Below are 23,467 nucleotides of genomic sequence, written 5' to 3'. Positions count from 1 at the left end.
GACAAACCCAAAAGTTGACCAACAACCACATATATATAAATTTACTGATACCTGAATATTAAAAAACAAACTGAAACAATAGGAAAAGGAATGCAGCCCCTAACCTATCCTTAATGATAGCAGTACATGACATGAGAAATAAATGGTTGCTTGAAGGCACCCGACAAACCAGATTAAACAAATATCTGAATTAGTCATAAATATAATACCATACAAGGTATTGAACAATAAATAAGCATAAAGCAGTAAAAAAAAATAACTGCAAATATATAATCCTCATGTAATGTCCCAACAAAAAATCACTTTAAGTAACTTTAGATTCTGGGTTCGAATGACCACCTATCATTAATAATAGCAGTGCATAACATGAGAAATAAACAGTTGCTTAAAAGCAGTCGACAAACCAGACTAAACAAATATCTGAATTTGTTGTAAATATAATACCACACAAGGTATTAAACAATTAACAAGCATAAAGCAATAAAACATTGATTAATACTTGCAAATATATAGTCCTCATGAAATGTCACTTAAAGTCACTTTGAGTTCTGAATTCAAATGACCCCAAAATACCAATTCAAACCCAGAAAAAACTAAAGACATCCAGAACTAAAGAAAAAATGTCTGCATCCCAAAACACAAAACGACCGATATTCCCACATATTCAAGGGCACTCCAAAACCTTCCAATCCACATAAACAACGCCATCCAGGAGAAGCCATCAGCAGGAAGCAAAAATACTGATAAGTCCAACATCCTCCTGCACGAACGGCTGGTGCACGGCTGAAAATACCAATCCAAAATGAAAAAAAGAGCCAGCACTCCACTCAATGACACAATCGATGATAATTTTATTCCAAATACAAAAACAGCAAAAAAACTAAACCGTACACCAACATGGTTGTACTGGTTTCGGCAGAGCCTTCCTCAGCAACCAAACTTGATGTAGAAAGTAAAGACAAAACCACACATGCTGCTACCAACTTATAGAAAATCATTTGGAATGCATGGAGCGCCCTCTAGTGCATCAAATAATAATGCACCGATTAATTAATTCATAAATATATAAAAATAAATACAAATATTCAAAATATTATAAATAATATGTTGATATGTGACATTCCAAATGATTTTCTATAAGTTGGTAGACAGCATGTGTGGTTTTGTCTTTACTTTCTACATCAAGTTTGGTTGCTGAGGAAGGCTCTGCCGAAACCGGTACAACCATGTTGGTGTACGGTTTAGTTTTTTTGCTGTTTTTGTATTTGGAATAAAATTAGCATTGCTTGTGTCATGGAGTGGAGTGCTGGCTTTTTTTTTCATTTATCTACATCTTGAACATGTGACTTGTACCTAGTGGGTGGCTTAGCAATCATTAAAAGCAGCAATACAAAAAAAAATGAAAACAACGCACACCTTCAGGGAAGATGGACTGCAGAAGTAATGTGATATGCCTTTTAGATCTAGACCAGAGAGCAATGACTATAAACCTAAATCTGTGGGAGAAATGAGATACAGATGGGCCAGTTCATTTATACATAATGTCACTATATATGACTTGGACCCTGAAACTGTCTAACCAAAACTTATGCAATTTAATGCAACAGACAAAGTACATGAGCATAAGGTGAGTATTACATATAAACAGAAACAATTTGATGATGTTGGATCTAATGACAACTGGCAGCAACAAGACCATGGTCCTGCATGTTAGTAAGGAAAAGGTGCTCTTTAGCATGAAAATAAAGATATAATTATTTTTTTCATACTGTATGAATCTTTTAGCTAGCCTCTTGGCTCTGTAGAACTCTTAACTGCATCTAAAGTACTACAGACACACTGCTATTAGTGATATTACAAAAGGACTAATAAACAAGTCAACATTTTAAACAATACAATAAATGCAGTTAATCCATGAACATTTCATAAGTGTATAAATAGCGACAAGGATTTTTTTAAGAAACAATTCTATAATTTGAATATATGAATAATAGCACATATGCATTAAAACAACAAGAAATATCATAAAGAGCCAATATACTAATGCCAATCTAAAATAAGCCACTTTAAATTACTTTTTTTTTGGGGGGGGGGGTTGTCGTTTAAAAACTGGAGATTTAAAACATGTTATAACACAATAGCACATATCAACCTATATCAACCTGAACAGAGCCTTAGTGTTTTATCTTAGTATGAAATATAAGCTTAACTGAAACTAATGTGTGAATTAGATTACTAAGCAATACGTTGGGATCTGTGACCAAGCTAACAGAAAGTTACATAAAGAGACTGTAACTTAAACAAATATTAATGTTGTCACTGAATTCTCTTCTGGTGCCCAACATGTAATACCATAATAATGCTCTATGGCATTACTCCAAATCCCTTTTGGGTGAATCATCACACACTGAAATGTTTTCAATGTATAAGCATTTTGCTGAAAATGAAAACAGCACAGAAGCACAATATTAGATTGCCGTCTGTGCCTCGTATACTTCCCAGGTTATATATTACAGTTCTGAGGACAGGCTTCATAGGGTAAGAAGGAAAAGTCCTTTTTTCTAAGGCTGTGCAATATTGGAGCTACAATGATGTGGTGATACTGACTTACCATAGGCAGGCACTTTCTATAAGTAACTGTGTAAGTGCAGCTTATACAATTTCCTCTCTGCAGTCCTTCTTATTTTTGCAAGTCCATCTTAATAACAGTTTTGCAGTTCCAGTTAGAGGTAGAGATTTTGGCTTAAGGTTATGGTCATTCTTTTAGGGTTAGGGTTTTAAGTTTAGGTTTAGGGTTAGAGTTTGTGATTTAGGGTAAGGGTTAGAATGTTCTGATTATGGTTAGTTATTTAAGATTAGATTTAATGTTAGGGTTTTAGGGTTAGAGTTAGCTTTGTAGGACTAAGTTTTGGGTTTTAGGTATAGTGTTACTGTTTTATGGTCGTATTTAGAGCTGTAGTGTTAGAGTGAGGTATGACGTTTAGGGAAATATAGTTACTTAGATTATTTATTTATTTATTTATTGACATTTGGTGACTGGGAAAGTCCAACTGGGTCAGAAACCTATTTTCAGTGGAGGCCCATGGAGAAAAGCTCTAGCAGTTACAATAAAAGATAGAAAGTAGTTGAACATATATAATCAAATTAAAGACATATCATAAAATTATACATAGTTGTTGGATGCACATTAGGTGGAAGAGAAAGCCAAATAATTACTTGCGTATCAACACAAATCATGAAATTATATATAGTTGCAGAATGCACATTAGGTGGTAGAGAAAACCAGATAACTAGAAAAAAACACACCCTCTAGGAATTAACCATGCTTCTTACTAAAAAGACAATAACAAAGAAAAAAGTAAAAGCACAGAAACAAACTACTACTACTAACAAACAAGCAGGCTAAAAAAAATCAAAATGAACTTATTAACGATAAGCACTTTCACATTCACACAAATGAAACTATATTCAAACAAACACAAAAGGAACTTATATATAAAAAGAACAGCAGTTACTAACCAATTACATGTTTAAACTAATCAAAAGATATTGTGCAACAACAAAACTTAATTAAAATTACTTGCATAAATCCCTTTCTTTCAAGGCAGGCTTTAAAGAAATTTTGACATTCAAACCAGGGGGCTTGTCTGCCTGCAATCTTATAATCCAAAACAATTCTCGTTTCTCGGAATAATTCCTAAAATCACCTCTTTGCTCTTTGCTCACTTTTCATTACTTTCTCTATAACTCTAAATATAAAAGTATGTTCTATACCCCATTCCAATGTAGGTTTAGCAATAGCACTCCTTGGATCTTTATTTTTAAAAGAATCCATTAAGGAGCGATTAGTTTTCCCCACATACAAACTTAAGCAGACCTTGCAGACTGCTAAATAAACCACATCCCTGGTGTGACAGTTCACTTTTATATCAAAACTAAACTCATTGTCAGTCTGCAGATGTTTAAATAGACTGGAAACATTAATATATGGACAGAAGTTGCATCTATTGCAATAGGTTATCAACTTTTCTTTAACAATGTCTTTATCCTTTCGTCTACTACCCTTATAATGGCCTCTTCAATTATCTCTTATTCTTAAAAACAAAATTTGTTTTATCACCCAGTAAATCCTTAATGGGATCATCAGTGTGTAGGGTAGACCAGTTCTTCATAAGTAATCTATAAACTGTACCAGCTGATCCTTCATCCCATCCCACAACTAAGACTTAAGATACGGGGTCAACTTGTTACATTGTTGTACATACTGTACCTCCCACTGAGCAAGAACCATAGGGTCTATATTAGATTAGCAAATGCTTAAATAAGTGAACGCTGATTGATCGACCTTATTTTAGCAAAAGTTAAAAATATCGAAGCAACAGAAACTCAAATTTTTTCCTAGGGAAAGAAGTTGGTTGTCCATTTCTGTTGCTTAGGTATTTTCAGTGCTGTGGTGGAAAGTTACGGGTCAGATTCAGGTAAGTGTGCGATTGTGTGGACGTGAGGGTTAGGGTGGGTTTAGGTGAGTTAGGGTTAGGGAGCGGGTGAGGTGAGTGTGCGATAGTGACGGACCTTAGGGTTAGGGTTTGGGTTAAGGTAAGTGGATAGTTAGTGGTGTGTGCATAGTTTAGTGTAGGGTTAGGTGTCAGATTTTAGGTGTATGTGTGTGGATTTCTGTTTGTTTGGTGTGCGTGTGTTGTGTGTATGTGTTTTGGATCAGCGATGTTTTTCCCTAGGAAAAAAACACTGATCTAACAGTTCGAGATTGTAAGCTTTCGCTTACATAAGGTCGATCAATCAGCGTTCACTTTTTTAAGCATTCACTGATCTAATATAGACCCGAACCATATTAGTGTAGCTATTGGCACATGGAGTAACCATAGCTATGCCAACTTTCCTGAATAAAAAGATAACCGTCAAAAAAAACCCATTGTTCTCAAGCACTATTTCCAAAAAGAGGTATATCAGATCAATTAATTTTCCATCATAAAAATATCTGCATGCATTGGAATATGACATTTTGAAATGTGCAAAGGTTTCACTCCACAAATTAAAGGCATATGGTATTTTTAAGTGACAGCTCTTCATGAATTAAATGCATATGGTGTTTATGCACTGGAAATGCTTAAAAACACACTTTCATCTATCACAAGTGACTCTGAGTCAAGATCACTTAATCAAAATTCATTCTTTGAAAAGTAAACAGTGAAAAACATTTCAGCAAACCTCAGACTTTTTTCCAGGGTTAGGAACTACTCGCCCACTAGCACTCCAGAATACACACCGCACTAAATCAAACCTACCCAATTGGGGGGCTTCTCCCCCCACAAACCCCCTAACTATATATACCAACTCAGAGATCACACTACAGTGGGGAAAAGGGCAAAGTTGTGGTGATGGCCAAGTGCTCCCTAACCCTGGGAAAAGTCTGAGGTTTGCTGAAATGATTTTCGCTGTTTATTGCTCAATGAATACATATTCGACAGATATGTATTTTGATTAAATGATATAGACTCAGAGCCACCTGATAGAGTAGATTTACAGTGCTGAGAAAACAATAGCAGGTCAGGTGTTTGGCACTCCAGATGTCCTCAAGAAAAATAAATCTCGATTGTTATAGCTATAAGCATTATTTATACTGTTTGGTACAACCAACCTAACCCTGACATCTGTTTTATAATTCCAAATATTTCTTTGGGATTCATGAGCTTGTCCTGAGGTTGTCTTAGTTAATGAAACATATAGCAGTCTAAACTTTTCACTATATGTTCAGTCCAAGATATGACTCAGTTTTATGCAGCTGCCATGTTGGACTCCGTGTACTGACCAGAACACATTGATAGATGAGGAACATGTTAGAGAACTTTGCTTCAAAACTGATAGGTCATTACTGAGTTCAGTGAGTTGAACAAATGTTTTCTCTGATGTGGGTCATGTTCTCTGCATTCCTCCCATGAGGGATGCTTCCCCAATTAATCCCATTACTTAATATTACTAATTCCATGTAGCATCACTTACAAAGTAAGTAATTTCAGAGTTTGAAATCATGTATTCAATTTTGTGGTAGAGTGCTCATCATCAGTGGGCTGTATATCATGTATTCAGTTTTTTGGTACAGTGTTCATCATCATTGGGCTGTATATTATATATTCAGTTTTGTGGTACAGTGCTCATCACCAGTGGGCTGTATATCATGTATTCAGTTTTGTAGTAGAGTGCTCATCATCATTGGGCTGTATATTATATATTCAGTTTTGTGGTACAGTGCTCATCATCAGTGGGCTGTATATCATGTATTCAGTTTTGTAGTAGAGTGCTCATCATCATTGGGCTGTATATTATATATTCAGTTTTGTGGTACAGTGCTCATCATCAGTGGGCTGTATATCATGTATTCAGTTTTGTAGTAGAGTGCTCATCATCATTGGGCTGTATATTATATATTCAGTTTTGTGGTACAGTGCTCATCATCAGTGGGCTGTATATCATGTATTCAGTTTTATAGTAAAGTGCTCATTATCAATGGGCTGTATATTATATATTCAGTTTTGTGGTACAGTGCTCATTATCAGTGGGCTGTATATCATGTATTCAGTTTTGTAGTAGAGTGCTCATCATCAATGGGCTGTATATCATGTATTCAGTTTTTTGGTACAGTGCTCATCATCATTGGGCTGTATATTATATATTTAGTTTTGTGGTACAGTGCTCATCATCAGTGGGCTGTATATCATGTATTCAGTTTTGTAGTAGAGTGCTCATCATCAGTGGGCTGTATATAATTTATTCAGTTTTGTTTTACAGTGCTCATCATCAGTGGGCTGCATATCATGTATTCAGTTTTGTAGTAGAGTGCTCATCATCAGTGGGCTGTATATCATGTATTTACTTTTGTGGTAGAGTGCTCATCATCAGTGGGCTGTATATCACATATTCAGTTTTGTGGTGCAGTGCGCTTCATCAGTGGGCTGTATAGCATGTATTCAATTTTGTAGAAGAGTGCTCACCATCAGTGGGCTGTATGGATTCTGACTGAATATTCCACAGCAAAATGATCAGCAGAGGCACAGATGATGAAGACTATCAGCCATTACTGTTTTCCGTAGTCTAGTGTTTCATTCCCTCAGTTTCCATGTACCTATTATGTGATTATAATCATTCTCTTAACCAGGCATTGTCCCTGATTCACCACTGAAAAGAGGCATCTGTGCCAGTGGGCTTAACAGATAAACAAAATTAAATAAACTGAAAAGGCACAGATTCATATCCAGGATCTGAGCCGCATTTACTTAATTTCTGATGCTTTTTTACTATTTGTATTTAACTTGGTCTGTGGGAACTTAGTCATGTAGTATAACTCACAATAGTGACAGAACTACACCGACTGTGAGTCAGACACACATATGCTGAGGGTCTTAAATGCAATCTACCCAAACCTCAAAGGCCTCCCATACACTGCCTTCAGCAACCTCCCAAATACTACAAACATAACACTCCCCAGGACAGATACAACCACATCTCGCAAAGTCTCAACCTCTAAGCCTTCAAAGCAAATTGCCACAGAACCCAATATATTGCTCATTGGAGACTCTGTTGTAAAACATACTGATGCCCCCCTCAAAAGGGTGATTGAAGGAGACAGACATGGTCAGTTGCCTATAAGGGGCAAGGATCCACTAGATCAAGCATACACTCAGGACACTGAACCACAAGTACCAGTATAACTCTGTCATAGTCCATGTGGGTGTTAATTACCTGAGATGTATCTCCCTGGGCTACTTGAAGAAAGACATGATAGAGCTTTCAGATTAAGTGCCCCAGGCAGGTATGTGTCTAGCAAAGAGCAGCACTTTACCTTCTCCAAAGATGATACCACAATAGAAACAGAAGATGATTGACTTTAACATTTGGCTTAGTTACTGTGTCATTCTAAGGGGAGGTCTAATATTTGTCATCTTGGGAGGACATGATCAACAGACCAGGCTGCTTTGCCAAGGGTGTTCTATATCTGTCCCCACTAGGCTTTTGGATATTGGCCAAAACATTATCCACCCCATGGTGCCTTTTTAGGCAATGCTAGTCTAAAAAATCTTCTAACATAGTAAATTCTATTCAAGATAAACTAAAGGTGCTACTGCTCAATGCTAGGAGTCTCAACAAGAAACTCCACTCCATAGAAGCAGTTCTCATCCTGGAAAGTGTTGGCATCTGTGTAGTCACCAAGACATGGTTTAAAGCCACAGAAGGTGCCCCAACAGTAGAAGGCAATAATGCCATCCACACATTTAGACCAGCTACTGCACACTAAGGGACACAAGGTGCAAATGTATCAATTTATATAAAAAAAAGCACACCTCAAGATTGGTCAGATAATATGGCAGGCCATATCCATGCTAGCCATAGGTCCCCATCAATGACACAGTATAGCCATACCACATACCTGAATGTAATGGAGTCACTCACAGTTCAATTTGACACCGTATCAATGTGTGATTTCAACTACCCACCATAAAGGGAGATATATACAGAGCCACTAACATGCAGGATCACAGATTCCTGGATTTTGCCAATGCAAAACACCCTGGAACAGCTACTCTGCATGCCTACTAGATGCATAAATATCCTGTATCTGGTATTCACAAATATGAAGAAACATTGTACCTCACCTTGAATAATGCCCTCAATGGTCAGATCAGATCAGATTAGAAAGTGGTCACCCTTGAAATAAATATAAATACTGTATTCATAGCAAACTCTAAAATCTTTAAGAACTTTTCCAAGGCTAACTACCTCCTATTAAGTGATGGCATAGCTAAATTCCAAGCCCCCGAAACTCAGAGAACATGGTGGCCTTTCTTTACAGAAACCCTGTACAAGCATGTAAACAACTGCATAGAAACAGCAGTACCAAACCAAAATAAACTTAGGACAAGCTCCAAAGCAATCCCCCTTGGTGGACCCCCAGTATAAATAGGTTGTGCAATATAAAAAAATAAAATCCTGTCCATAAATAGGAAGGGCTATGCAAAAAAGACAAAAAAAATCTATTATCAGTCTCAACAAGCAACTCAAGGGACTAACAAAGTTAAGGTAAAAGTAGCCTCTCAGGCTAAGGATAGCCATAAAGCATTTTTCAGTTATGTGTGCGACCTTAAAGGGAACACCCAACAGTGTGATGAACTAATAGTAAATGGAACTTCCTAAACTGAACTGGGAAATATAGCAAATTTTCTTGTTGATAAATTTAGCTTCAATTTCACTCCTCTATTACTCCCAACCCCCCCACCACCACCACCATTTCTTCCCTATCATTAAAGAACAGATCCTCACTGCACTCCTTTCAGCTGATCTAGATATCCTCTAGGATGGTTTGACACAGACAAATAACTAGTGTCAGAACCATGGCCTAAAACTCAATGAACAACATTGCATAATTATACCCTTGGGGAAGACTACCATCCCTGCAAATTACAGCATTGATAACACTCCCCTAAAAGTAGATCCAGTGGTAAGGGACCTGGGAACTCAAATTGACAACAACCTGAACTTTGATCCCCATCTGTCTATCTTAGTGAGAAAGTCCTTCTACATGGTGCAACCTGTAAATAAGGACATGGCATCAAGATCTAAGAAAATCATAATCTGACTATATGCAGCCCTCATTAGACTAATAATCAAGTGCAATGCACCCTTCAGCATGTACCTGACCAGGCATTTGCAATAGGTGGAGTGGTCCACAGAGGTTCCTCACTAAAATAATACAGGGTATAAATAATATGTTGTATGTGGAGACCATGAAAGCCTTGTCCTTGTACTAAGTCTCCTGCAGACTACTGAGGGGTGATATATACCTAACCTACAAGACATTCTGTAATCCTGCCCTGACAGGCCTGCTATATGTTTTCAAAACAAATAGCACTAAAATTACCATATCTAAGAATGTAAACCTTGCCTGCAACAAAAACAAAACATGCTGGAGGGAAAGGTGTGCCTCTCAGAGTGACACTTCTCTGGAACAGACTGCCCATTCTTGTGTAACAGAACTCCTCCCTAAGCCTATTGAACTGCAGTTTGGATAAATGAATGGAAAATTGCAAATTCACTGCTGACTTGTCCCCTGTGGGCCTTATAGACAGGGGCAGTTTGTAGATGCTTTAAGGTACAGGCATATACTAAAGCCATTCTAACTCATGGGCATTGTTAATTGGGAAAATAGGGGCATGAATGCCTTGGTTTAAAAAGACTCTAGGGTTGTTAACCTAGTAACCTCATATGATCCTATGAAAGAAATTACTGTTCAACACATAATAGATAAATAAATCTAGGTTACCATTTGCAGGTTCACTTCTTTAGTTCATGGAAATGTATTTTCTGTTGCAGACATTACAAAATGTATATGAAATAAACTAGATCAGTAGAGAACAGGATAGGTAAAAGAATTATGGAATACTTTTCTCAGGATTCTGACAGAAGAAATAAATGGTTTACTATCAAAATGTCACAGGACAAAATAAATCCCACTCAGAACATCAAGAAATAATAGTGAATCAAAAAACATTCAACAGATAACAATGACAAATCTGCTGAACGAATTAAGCAGATTCGACATTATCGTCAAACAGATCATGTGATGTCCATATAAGAGCACAGGTAAACTAACCTCCTACACCTCACATCACATTTTTGCAGCCCACACCCCCTGCTAACTATATATTCCAACTTCGAGATCGCACTACAGTGAGGAAAGGAATGCATTTCCCAAACCACACTGTACTGCGGTCTCTGTAGAGTACTTCAAGTTCATATCAACGAATGCACAGTGCAATCTAGACAAAAATAATCAACCAACTTCTCATGTTCCTGAGAAAGTCTCATCTTTTGTACACAATCTCAAAAATCTAAGACCTTGGTTGTCCACAATATTTGTAAAGACATGCCTAGGCTGCATGCTAGTTTTGTGTAGTAAGTGGTTTCTTCATGTATTTTTTCTGTGAAGGCAGGTATCGATACCCATTATTGGATCTAAATGTAGCTTCACATCAAGAAATTCGATTTCTGTATTCAAGGCATGTAAAGTCTCATAGTGGTACTCAAATACTCAACAAACTCTAAAAGACATTGCTCAATACCTTCGCATAACAGGAATATATCATCCACAAAATGGCCATAATATATTATATTCTTATTCCATGAATTAGGTTCATAGGTTCATAGGTTTATACTAGGCTATCTGCCCTAAGGCATTTATAAGCCTAGCCCAAATTATTGTGGCTTACGCCACCCCTTATATGAAAAAATACTGTGCCCATTAGTTTGTTGTGCCTCTGTCCAGCAGTGACCCAGAGATGATTCCCGGGGTAAACCTACGATCTCCCATCCACAGGTCTAGATTTCTCTTGAACAGAGTCAGCGAGGTGCTCTGCCTCACATGGACCGGGATTTTATTCCACAGCATAGGGAGTCTCTGAGTGATAAATCTATCCCTCCAGCACGTCCTATTTATATCCGTGCTAAGGTTTAAGTCGCTTGCTCTAGTGGTTTTGGTGGATTTGGATTTTGAGGTGGAGCATGTCCATTAATTCCGGGTTGGACATGGCCTTGTATGTCAGGGCACATGTCACCTCTGAGCAGACGGTATGCGACTGAATAGAGCTGGAGTTTCTTCAATCTGGCAGCATATGACAGATTTTGGAGTCCCTTTATCCTTTTGGTGAGGAACTTTTGGGGTCTCTCCAATTGCTGCAGATGTCGGTGAGATACATCCCTAATGGGGCATTGTACTCATCATTGGTCTGATAAGTGAAGAGTACAGGGGAACAATGACCTCACTAGATCTGGATGTGAATCCCTTCATGATCAGGTGGGCAATGTAGAAGGTCTTTCTAACCACTTTAGCAATGTGAGTGTCAAAAGAAAGGCCACTGTCAACCTGGGTCCCCAGGTCCCTGATAACCTCTTCTGTGCTTAGTGGATTGCCACCTATATGGTAGCTTGGGGTTACCTTGTTTTTCCCAAGGGTATGACTATACATTTTTTGGCGCTTAACTTCAGGCCATGGCTCTGGCACCAGCTATCTGTTTCCGTGAGTCCCTTCTGAAGGATATCAGTGTCCGATGCATCTTTCCACTATGGCTTCAGTTTGCAGTCATCTGCAAACTTTGTCAGCCAAAGTCCTCCCATGTTGGCCTGTACTTCTGAGAAGTAGATGCCAAACAATAGGGGCCAAGGACCGAGTTCTGTGGGACACCACTTGTGACCGCTTGGAGTCTGACACAGCGCCAGCAACTCTAACCCTGTGGGTTCTGTCCTTAAGCCAGTTTGCAACCCATCTTGTGACATATGGGTTTACATTTAAGCTGGTAGTTTTTCTACAATACCCGAGTGGGGTATTGTGTCAAAGCCTTGCAAGGTCAAGGTAGGCTGTATGGACTGCCTTTCCTCATCAATGGCCTTGGTGACTATTTCAAGAAGTCACCAAGTTCAAAAGGCATGATCTTCCCTTGACAAAGCTAAACTGGGTCGGGTCCAATGTCTGCAAGTCCCCTATATCTTTGTTTATGAGCTCCATTATGATCCTTCCATAGCTTTGCAGACTAGACTTGTTAAGCTTATGGGGCTGTAATTACCAGGGTCCGTAGAGGCTTCACCTTTGTGGAGTGGGACCACAGTTGCCGACGCCACTCCTTGGGCACGTGATCCTGTGGTAAGGCTGAGATTAAACAGCTGCCTTATGTGCGGGTTTAATTCCTCATTTAGCTCAGGTAGCACACAGCCGGGACACCATCCGTCCCATTGATGCTGTGTTTTTAGCTTTAGAGAGAGCAGCTTTCACCTGCGCATTTGAGATGTCCGGGAGGCTACACTGGCTGGGATAGTTATCTCTCCTTTAGGGGAGAGGGGTGAAGTTTGCACTGAACCTGTCTGCCAGTATGTTGGCAATGTCTGTGGGTTCAGTGATTTTGTATCATTTTGACTAATTCTGAGCATATCTGTGAGTTTCCACCCAGGTTCCTAACATAGCTGAAAAAGGCCTTATGATTGTCCTTGAATCCATGGCAATTTTTCTCTCAAAATTGGCCTTAGTTGATTTTATGAGTGCTCGATTTTTTACTAATAATGATCAGGGGTGACTTCCTTTTATGGATTTTGTTCTATCATGTAATAGCTTTCTCCTCTTATTGTAAAGTTTGTTAATGGCTGGGGTCCACCAGACTGGACGCTTGCCCTTTGTGGAAAGAGTCTTGGTTTTATTTGGGATTGCCTGATCCATGCAGTCCTGGAGGTGTTCATAGAAGGCATTTGTAAGGGCTTCCAAGAGCTTGGGTTGTGGTTTCCTCTGACTCAGGGGCCTTGAAGGATACCACACCAGTCTTGAGTAGTGTGAAGTTTGCTTTAGAGAAGTTCTTCACTATGGTCTTTTTGTTTGGGGTGGGGGCGATGTGGATTTCCAGTGAGATTAGTTTATGATCAGATCTCACCAATGAGGGATATACTCGTGTGGAGCATTTTGTCCCCATGTTTGTGACAATGAGATCTAGTATATTTTCTCCTCTCGTGGGAACAGTGACTAGCTGTTCCATGGCATTTGAATTTATGAACTCCAGGAACCGCTGGGCTAGAAAGTTAGGGCTTGAGTAATGTTCCCAGTCTATATTCGGTAGTTGAAGTCACCCAATATGATGGTGTTTGGAGATACATTTATACCCTCCAGTGTCTTCAGGAAGGCTGTGTGGGGTTCCTGAGTTTGAGAGGGTGGCCTGTAGCATGCTACAATTTGTAGAGCAGTTTTGCCTATTGTTAGTTGCACCTGGATGGTTTCCGAAGCTTCATGCTGCCACCAACCTGGAGGTGTGAGTATCCTTTATGAATATGGATACACCCTCCTTTGTGGAGTGGTCCGGTTTTGGGGCCGGAACGCATGATATGAGGTAAAACCTAATAGTGCCGGGTGCTCTCAGGAGCCTTGAACCAGGTTTCAGTTACAGCACAGACATCGATGTTCTCCATACTGAGAAGGGCCTCGAGTGCGTGCATTTTGAGATTTAGACTTCTGGCATTGAGCAGCATTACCCTCAATTTCTTCCCATTTTGTTTTCTAGGGTGGTAGGTTTAGAATTTGAGCCTTGCCTAAAAAGGCACTATGGGGTGGCAAGAGCCTTAGCCAATATCCTGAATCCCAGGGTGACAGGTGCAAGCCGCCCCTCATGGCAGCTGGCTTGTCAAGCATGTCATCCCAGGCAGACAGACACTGATCCCCTTTGAATGACACCAGACATTAAGCCAATTGTTAAAGCTGATCATCTTGTCTCTATATTGTGGCATCATTCTTGGTGAAGGAAGGATACTGCTCAGGGTTAGGGTCATACCTGCCTGGGCTACATAATCAGAGAGCTCCTCTATGTCTCTTTTCATGCAGTCCAGGGAGGTACGCCTCAGGTCGCTCACACCAGCATGGACAATGACTGTGTCATATTTGTACTTGCTGTGGAGTGACCCGAGTGCTTGTGTTATGTGGCGGATTCTAGCGCCCGATAGGCAGCTTACTGTGACCCTCTCCTTGTTCAGCCTGGTGAGTGGGACGCCAGTGTGTCTGACTATGGAGTCACCTATGACAAGTATGTTTGGTGTTGTATTTGGCCTTAAGGGCTGTGACTGCTTTGCACACTGCTTTTGTGGTTTATGTGTTGCTTGTGGGGTGTCTTGAGGTAGCAGTTGTTTGGGTGTCTGCTTTGGAGGCCTCTGCTGTTTAGGTAAATTTTTACTCAGAGCCTCCGAGTATGTCTTTGTGTGTTTATGTGTTTGATTCAGTGGAGTGGTAGCATTATGTGAGGCTGGTTTTGTGGTGTGTGTAGTTGCCTTCTCCTCCTGTCTGGTCTTGCCAGTCCTGAGTTGAGAGAGCTCAGCCTCCAGTTTGGCTAAATAGCTGCATCTCTCGCAAGTATTTGTGTTATGTGGGAGGAGGAGAGGGTTGTCTGTGTACATGAGGCAGTTATAACATTGCCTCAAGATTCCCAGATTCACCAGCTGGACCGAGAGGAGATTGACAACTGACCTTTGGACATGCTAGAATAATATTGGGAAATCCTTAATTGAAAACAAGGGCCAGTGGGGGAGTGAGGGTGTAGTGCTTTTAATTTTTAGTGCTGACTTATATAATTGCTTTAGTGAGCATAGTCCATGTGGGTGTTAATTACCTGAGATGTATCTCCCTGGGCTACTTGAAGAAAGACATGATAGAGCTTTCAGATTAAGTGCCCCAGGCAGGTATGTGTCTAGCAAAGAGCAGCACTTTACCTTCTCCAAAGATGATACCACAATAGAAACAGAAGATGATTGACTTTAACATTTGGCTTAGTTACTGTGTCATTCTAAGGGGAGGTCTAATATTTGTCATCTTGGGAGGACATGATCAACAGACCAGGCTGCTTTGCCAAGGGTGTTCTATATCTGTCCCCACTAGGCTTTTGGATATTGGCCAAAACATTATCCACCCCATGGTGCCTTTTTAGGCAATGCTAGTCTAAAAAATCTTCTAACATAGTAAATTCTATTCAAGATAAACTAAAGGTGCTACTGCTCAATGCTAGGAGTCTCAACAAGAAACTCCACTCCATAGAAGCAGTTCTCATCCTGGAAAGTGTTGGCATCTGTGTAGTCACCAAGACATGGTTTAAAGCCACAGAAGGTGCCCCAACAGTAGAAGGCAATAATGCCATCCACACATTTAGACCAGCTACTGCACACTAAGGGACACAAGGTGCAAATGTATCAATTTATATAAAAAAAAAGCACACCTCAAGATTGGTCAGATAATATGGCAGGCCATATCCATGCTAGCCATAGGTCCCCATCAATGACACAGTATAGCCATACCACATACCTGAATGTAATGGAGTCACTCACAGTTCAATTTGACACCGTATCAATGTGTGATTTCAACTACCCACCATAAAGGGAGATATATACAGAGCCACTAACATGCAGGATCACAGATTCCTGGATTTTGCCAATGCAAAACACCCTGGAACAGCTACTCTGCATGCCTACTAGATGCATAAATATCCTGTATCTGGTATTCACAAATATGAAGAAACATTGTACCTCACCTTGAATAATGCCCTCAATGGTCAGATCAGATCAGATTAAAAAGTGGTCACCCTTGAAATAAATATAAATACTGTATTCATAGCAAACTCTAAAATCTTTAAGAACTTTTCCAAGGCTAACTACCTCCTATTAAGTGATGGCATAGCTAAATTCCAAGCCCCCCCCCCCCAAACTCAGAGAACATGGTGGCCTTTCTTTGCAGAAACCCTGTACAAGCATGTAAACAACTGCATAGAAACAGCAGTACCAAACCAAAATAAACTTAGGACAAGCTCCAAAGCAATCCCCCTTGGTGGACCCCCAGTATAAATAGGTTGTGCAATATAAAAAATAAAATCCTGTCCATAAATAGGAAGGGCTATGCAAAAAAGACAAAAAAAATCTATTATCAGTCTCAACAAGCAACTCAAGGGACTAACAAAGTTAAGGCAAAAGTAGCCTCTCAGGCTAAGGATAGCCATAAAGCATTTTTCAGTTATGTGTGCGACCTTAAAGGGAACACCCAACAGTGTGATGAACTAATAGTAAATGGAACTTCCTAAACTGAACTGGGAAATATAGCAAATTTTCTTGTTGATAAATTTAGCTTCAATTTCACTCCTCTATTACTCCCAACCCCCCCCACCACCACCACCATTTCTTCCCTATCATTAAAGAACAGATCCTCACTGCACTCCTTTCAGCTGATCTAGATATCCTCTAGGATGGTTTGACACAGACAAATAACTAGTGTCAGAACCATGGCCTAAAACTCAATGAACAACATTGCATAATTATACCCTTGGGGAAGACTACCATCCCTGCAAATTACAGCATTGATAACACTCCCCTAAAAGTAGATCCAGTGGTAAGGGACCTGGGAACTCAAATTGACAACAACCTGAACTTTGATCCCCATCTGTCTATCTTAGTGAGAAGGTCCTTCTACATGGTGCAACCTGTAAATAAGGACATGGCATTAAGATCTAAGAAAATCATAATCTGACTATATGCAGCCCTCATTAGACTAATAATCAAGTGCAATGCACCCTTCAGCATGTACCTGACCAGGCATTTGCAATAGGTGGAGTGGTCCACAGAGGTTCCTCACTAAAATAATACAGGGTATAAATAATATGTTGTATGTGGAGACCATGAAAGCCTTGTCCTTGTACTAAGTCTCCTGCAGACTACTGAGGGGTGATATATACCTAACCTACAAGACATTCTGTAAACCTACCCTGACAGGCCTGCTATATGTTTTCAAAACAAATAGCACTAAAATTACCATATCTAAGAATGTAAACCTTGCCTGCAACAAAAACAAAACATGCTGGAGGGAAAGGTGTGCCTCTCAGAGTGACACTTCTCTGGAACAGACTGCCTATTCTTGTGTAACAGAACTCCTCCCTAAGCCTATTGAACTGCAATTTGGATAAATGAATGGAAAATTGCAAATTCACTGCTGACTTGTCCCCTGTGGGCCTTATAGACAGGGGCAGTTTGTAGATGCTTTAAGGTACAGGCATATACTAAAGCCATTCTAACTCATGGGCATTGTTAATTGGGAAAATAGGGGCATGAATGCCTTGGTTTAAAAAGACTCTAGGGTTGTTAACCTAGTAACCTCATATGATCCTATGAAAGAAATTACTGTTCAACACATAATAGATAAATAAATCTAGGTTACCATTTGCAGGTTCACTTCTTTAGTTCATGGAAATGTATTTTCTGTTGCAGACATTACAAAATGTATATGAAATAAACTAGATCAGTAGAGAACAGGATAGGTAAAAGAATTATGTGATACTTTTCTCAGGATTCTGACAGAAGAAATAAATGGTTTACTATCAAAATGTCACAGGACAAAATAAATCCCACTCAGAACATCAAGAAATAATAGTGAATCAAAAAACATTCAACAGATAACAATGACAAATCTGCTGAACGAATTAAGCAGATTCGACATTATCGTCAAACAGATCATGTGATGTCCATATAAGAGCACAGGTAAACTAACCTCCTACACCTCACATCACATTTTTGCAGCCCACACCCCCTGCTAACTATATATTCCAACTTCGAGATCGCACTACAGTGAGGAAAGGAATGCATTTCCCAAACCACACTGTACTGCGGTCTCTGTAGAGTACTTCAAGTTCATATCAACGAATGCACAGTGCAATCGAGACAAAAATAATCAACCAACTTCTCATGTTCCTGAGAAAGTCTCATCTTTTGTACACAATCTCAATAATCTAAGACCTTGGTTGTCCACAATATTCGTAAAGACATGCCTAGGCTGCATGCTAGTTTTGTGTAGTAAGTGGTTTCTTCATGTATTTTTTCTGTGAAGGCAGGTATCGATACCCATTATTGGATCTAAATGTAGCTTCACATCAAGAAATTCGATTTCTGTATTCAAGGCATGTAAAGTGTCATAGTGGTACTCAAATACTCAACAAACTCTAAAAGACATTGCTCAATACCTTCGCATAACAGGAATATATCATCCACAAAATGGCCATAATATATTATATTCTTATTCCATGAATTGGAACTACTTAGAATATGATCCAGCTCCCACTGAGGCAATACCAAGTTCGAATAACTATTAGCACAGGGGGTGCCCATGGCTAATTCCCATCTTAGCCAATAGTAATTGCTGCCATATACAAACACATTATTATCCAAGACTAGATCTAAACGCATACAAATCTGTTAGCTGTTAACCAGATCAGAATGAGTAAATCTCCTTATTGCTTCTAACCCAAAATCATTGGGTATCACTGTGAATAAACTACGTATGTCCATGGGGACCATTAAAATGGCTGTATAGTCTTTTTGATGCATGTTAGCTTTGTGTAGCAAGTGGTTTATCCATGTATTTTCTCTGTAAAGGTGGGTGTCAATACCCATTATTAAGTATAAATATAGCTTCACATCAAGAAATTCAATTCTGTCTTCGAGGTATGTACATCAAACTCCAAAAATGTCATAGTGGTACTCAAATACTCAACAAACTCTAGAAGAAGTTGCTCACTACCTTCCCATAAAAAGAATATATCATCCACAAAATGTCCATAATACATTACATTGTTATTCCATGAATTGTAACTACTTAGAATATGGTCCAACTCCCATTGAGCCAATACCACCAATGAGACCTATAGTTTAGGAAGAGGGTGGATTATAGAACCGATATCTGTTTATCTTGAAGATGAACTAAAGAAACTAATACCACAAGTGATCACAGTATTGAGAGACACTAGCCAGTTCCTAGAAAAATTGCATCAGTCAATAAACACTCAAAAAGTCTATACTGGCATTTTAATGGTCACCATGGACATACATAGTTTATTTATTTTATTAAGTATTTACTTATTTTATTAAGTAAATATGTGGTCAGCTGTAAACAAAACTCATGCCAAGGTAAGTAAAACCCACCTAGGTGGGGGGCTATGCCCCCCACACTCACCCAATTTAGGGGACTGTGCCCCCAAACCCCACTAACTAAATATACCAACTCTGGGATTGCACTGCAGTGCAGAACAGGGCATGTTGGCCAAGTGTTTAGTTACCTTAGTAAAACATCCGCATTCGAGTTTCTGAATATTCGTGACTTTTGTCTTAGGATTTTGAAAGTTGGTCATATGGAAGTCGGCCTTTAGAAGTAGACCCATATACATATATATATGTGTGTGTGTGTGTGTGTGTGTGTGTGTGTGTGTGTGTGTGTGTGTGTGTGTGTGTGTGTGTGTGTATATATATATATATATATATATATATATATATATATATATATTTACTAGACAAGGCTACTGCAGCTAGGAAAATAATGTTGCTAAGATTTGTTATGAACTGCCAATGGAGAATAAAGTTTTGTTAACTAAGTAGGAAAAATAATTTAAATTAATTAAAGATTAATCTAGTTATTAAATAGATAGGATTAATTTAATGTAAATTTATTAAAAATTAACTCTGTGGATTACAGTCAATGGTGCCAACAAGCCCTGGAAATGTCTAAAATATCTACTGTTACTTCTGTTACCAGGACCTATTATCAATTATAGTCCCAACACAAATCCACAAAAGTAGGTCCTGCTGTCAATAAAGACATTACTTAGGTTTCAGAGGTTAAAATTGGTTCATGCAAGTTCTCTCCTTTTTTTACTGTCTCCCTCTTGGTGTTGCAGTGGGTAATGCAGAGATCACCAGTTCAGCAGAATAAATCAAGAAATAAAAAATACAGAAGAGCAGCCGTCAAAAGGTGCTGGCATTTCTCAAGACGGATAGCTCAGTTGCCTACAATGAGACTCTGAGCAAGTGACTTAGCTAGACAATGTTCTGAGACAACTAGGGCTTTTCATAGGAGTTACAAAAAAAAGAGGAAGAAATGTCAAAGGGAAAATTATTATGGAATGGCCTTTTACTTCAGAGCTGTTGTTTTAGTTTGTGTTCCAAATCTTGCATTGTGTAAGTATTTCAACTTTAACAATAGAAGTTGTTGGTCTCCTTATAGCTACTAGGTCTGATCTACTAGATCTGTGACATATACAAAGATTAATCTGGTTTTCATATTCTTCCATGGATATTTATACAAGTACTGAAAATATGAGATGCTTTAATTAGTGAATGAGAATGATTTTAGAATTTAATTGATACAGTATCCTTAAACTGTAATGTATGTGCTCTGTACTCTGAGTCCTGAGTGCAATTAAGTTTCATTTTGGACCGTATCACTTTTAATTTTTAGATCTTTATTCTGCTATTCTAACTCTTGCCTGTTAATATTGTTCTGAAAATAACCAAAAAGAAGTTGCAATTGCAAATATATTTTCCAGTTAGGTTCTTTAATTGAGGCTGTATCTAGTACTGCCAAGGAGCGTATCATTTCAAAGATTTTAGTATCCATGTCTGATGGACATCCCCTTAAATATTTTTGGAAAGAAGCTATTTTCTTTTAACTCTCAGAATGCATGAAAGAGATAAGACTAACAGGGGTGTCATATCCAGAGTAGAAGATAAAGGATTTGAAGCCTCTTCTCCTCTTGCCATTAGTGGTTTGAGTAGTCCTGAGTACAGAACCTGAGATTATAACCTTTTTTTTGTTTGTAAAGTGGCTGCAGGTTTGTAAATGACACCTGCCCTAAGAAGTGTTTTAATAACTTTGCCTCACTCACATGGATGTAGAAATAAATCTACAATACTCTGTTTAGTGATTGTTCTAATAGTTTTTGAGAACAGTTTCATTTCTAAATTAATTTTAATTCAAAGCTACAGTCATTGAGTTAGTGCAGCAAAATGCTGCATATTAACATTCTGCATACATAATGAGAAAGTTCTGATGGGCCATCATGTAATTCTTTGCAGCTTTCTAGAGAGTATCACACTCACCTCTCTGTCCATCTTACCTGCACTAGACAGTTTTAGGCAGCAGTACAGTAAAGACTAAAATGCCATTAAGACTACCTTAATGAAACAATATATATAACACATCAAGCAATATGAGAATGTTTATGCTTACCTCTCTTTAGGCCCTGGAGTCTCTGTTACAAAGAAAAGAGTATGCTAAGTTTAGCCCTGCCATGAACAGTTTTAAATAGGACGACAGTTTATGCTTGACATGGGCTATTGGAAAAGTTAAAGATGGAGAGGCTGTGATCCATTTTAAAGAAGACATTTCTGCTGTTCATAATGAAATATTGATTCACTAGGCACTTTGTTGGAATCAATAACTTCCTGTGCAGAAATAAGGAGACCAGGAACAGGGTTACTAACACCTATAATCTCACAAAAAATCTGAAGAAAGTTGGTAGTATCATCTAAAATACTTGGTATCGCTGCTGAAAATGGAAAATATCCCATGAACTAAAGAAGTCTTTTTAATCCATAATACAAGATACTATTATAAGATAAACTATTATGCTTATGTCCGTCTGGAAATTATATCTCAACCCATCCCTAGAGTGAGAACAGTGCATGTTCCCTCGGAGTTTGCTAAGGATACTTATGAGACTAGATGACTGCACACATGAGAACTGAATCATTGTAAACAAGACAGATATTAAAATTTATCAGTAATCTTGGTCTTTCAAAGCTGCATGTTATACACTAGCAACGTATTATACCACTCAGAATGCATGTTAATTATAATTTATATACTAACAATTTTACAATAGAACATGCTATGAGTTATAGAATAAGACAAGCTTAGTGAGGCACTTTTTTGCAGTCTGTAATCATATTAACTCTTTTATGGAGGGGATTGGATACAGTTCACATCATTAGAAACAAGGCACTCCTATGTGTTGATTGCATACATCCAGTCAGTGTTACTGTCACTGGAACTCTCTTCTCTGCCTGCGCAGTAAAGGCAAAAATATTTCATATAAGTATATGAACAACATGTGCTGGTATTCAGAAAGACTTTCTGCAGTGGGAGAAGCCTTAACATTGCTGTTTTCCTTGTTGCAATAAGCCTTTCCAATTTACATACTACCCTACTGATGAGGTTGCCCACTAGTGGGGGCTTCTGCATACATGGCAGTCATGGGGGAGGGCAGAACTGCATGATAATGTGTCACTTTTGGGGAACAGCTTATGCTAGGAAAAAGTGAACACAACCAACAGATAGTAGTTACCTATTCACTTCTTTGGAAGGAGTCACAGTCCAAGTAAGTACAGCAAAGAAGAGGGGTGAGAGATGTGTTAAAGTGTGTGTATGTATATGGCCATGTATGTGCATGTCTGTATAAACATGAATGAACCTTCATGAATATGTGTGTGTGCGAGGGCATGCCCACCCCAGGGGATTAGGTAGTTGAGAGTCTGGATATATATATATATATTTGTGTGTATGTGGGTGGGTGTGAGTGGATGTGTGTCTTTGTGCATGTTTGTCCAAGTGTGTGCTTGTGCATGAATGAAGGAGCTGTCATTGCCAATGAGATGCATGGATCACTAATAATGAGGTCTTTCTTGTCATGGTCTTTGTGGTCTCTGAACTGTATTTTCTCACCGCCATAGTAATTGACCTTCCTGTAGTAGGCAATTACCATGAGGAGTCACCTTTTTACTGAATTCCAGGGAAGGTTTTAACAATGTCTTCATTACCATGACATTGCTATGTACTGCTAGCAATAGAATTTCCTATAATTTGAAAAATGGTTTCCTTACAGCTGGACTTCTTTTTTTTTCACATGGCAAGAGCTTTTGAAATTGTCAGTCATGTATTTCTGCTTAACTAACTTATCAAAGTCAATTTTGGGATTAATACCTAACGGTGGTTTACAAGCTACCTTAAAAATGGAGCTTTTCATGTGTCTGTCAGTAACTCGTATTGTGAGTCAGGTACACTCAACATCGGTGTACTTCAAGG

The sequence above is a fragment of the Protopterus annectens genome, chromosome 6.part0 (genome assembly GCF_019279795.1).
Source record: "Protopterus annectens isolate FY-2018-M chromosome 6.part0, PAN1.0, whole genome shotgun sequence".
Classification (NCBI taxonomy): domain Eukaryota; kingdom Metazoa; phylum Chordata; order Ceratodontiformes; family Protopteridae; genus Protopterus; species Protopterus annectens.
Note: the sequence above shows the minus strand (reverse complement) of the source record.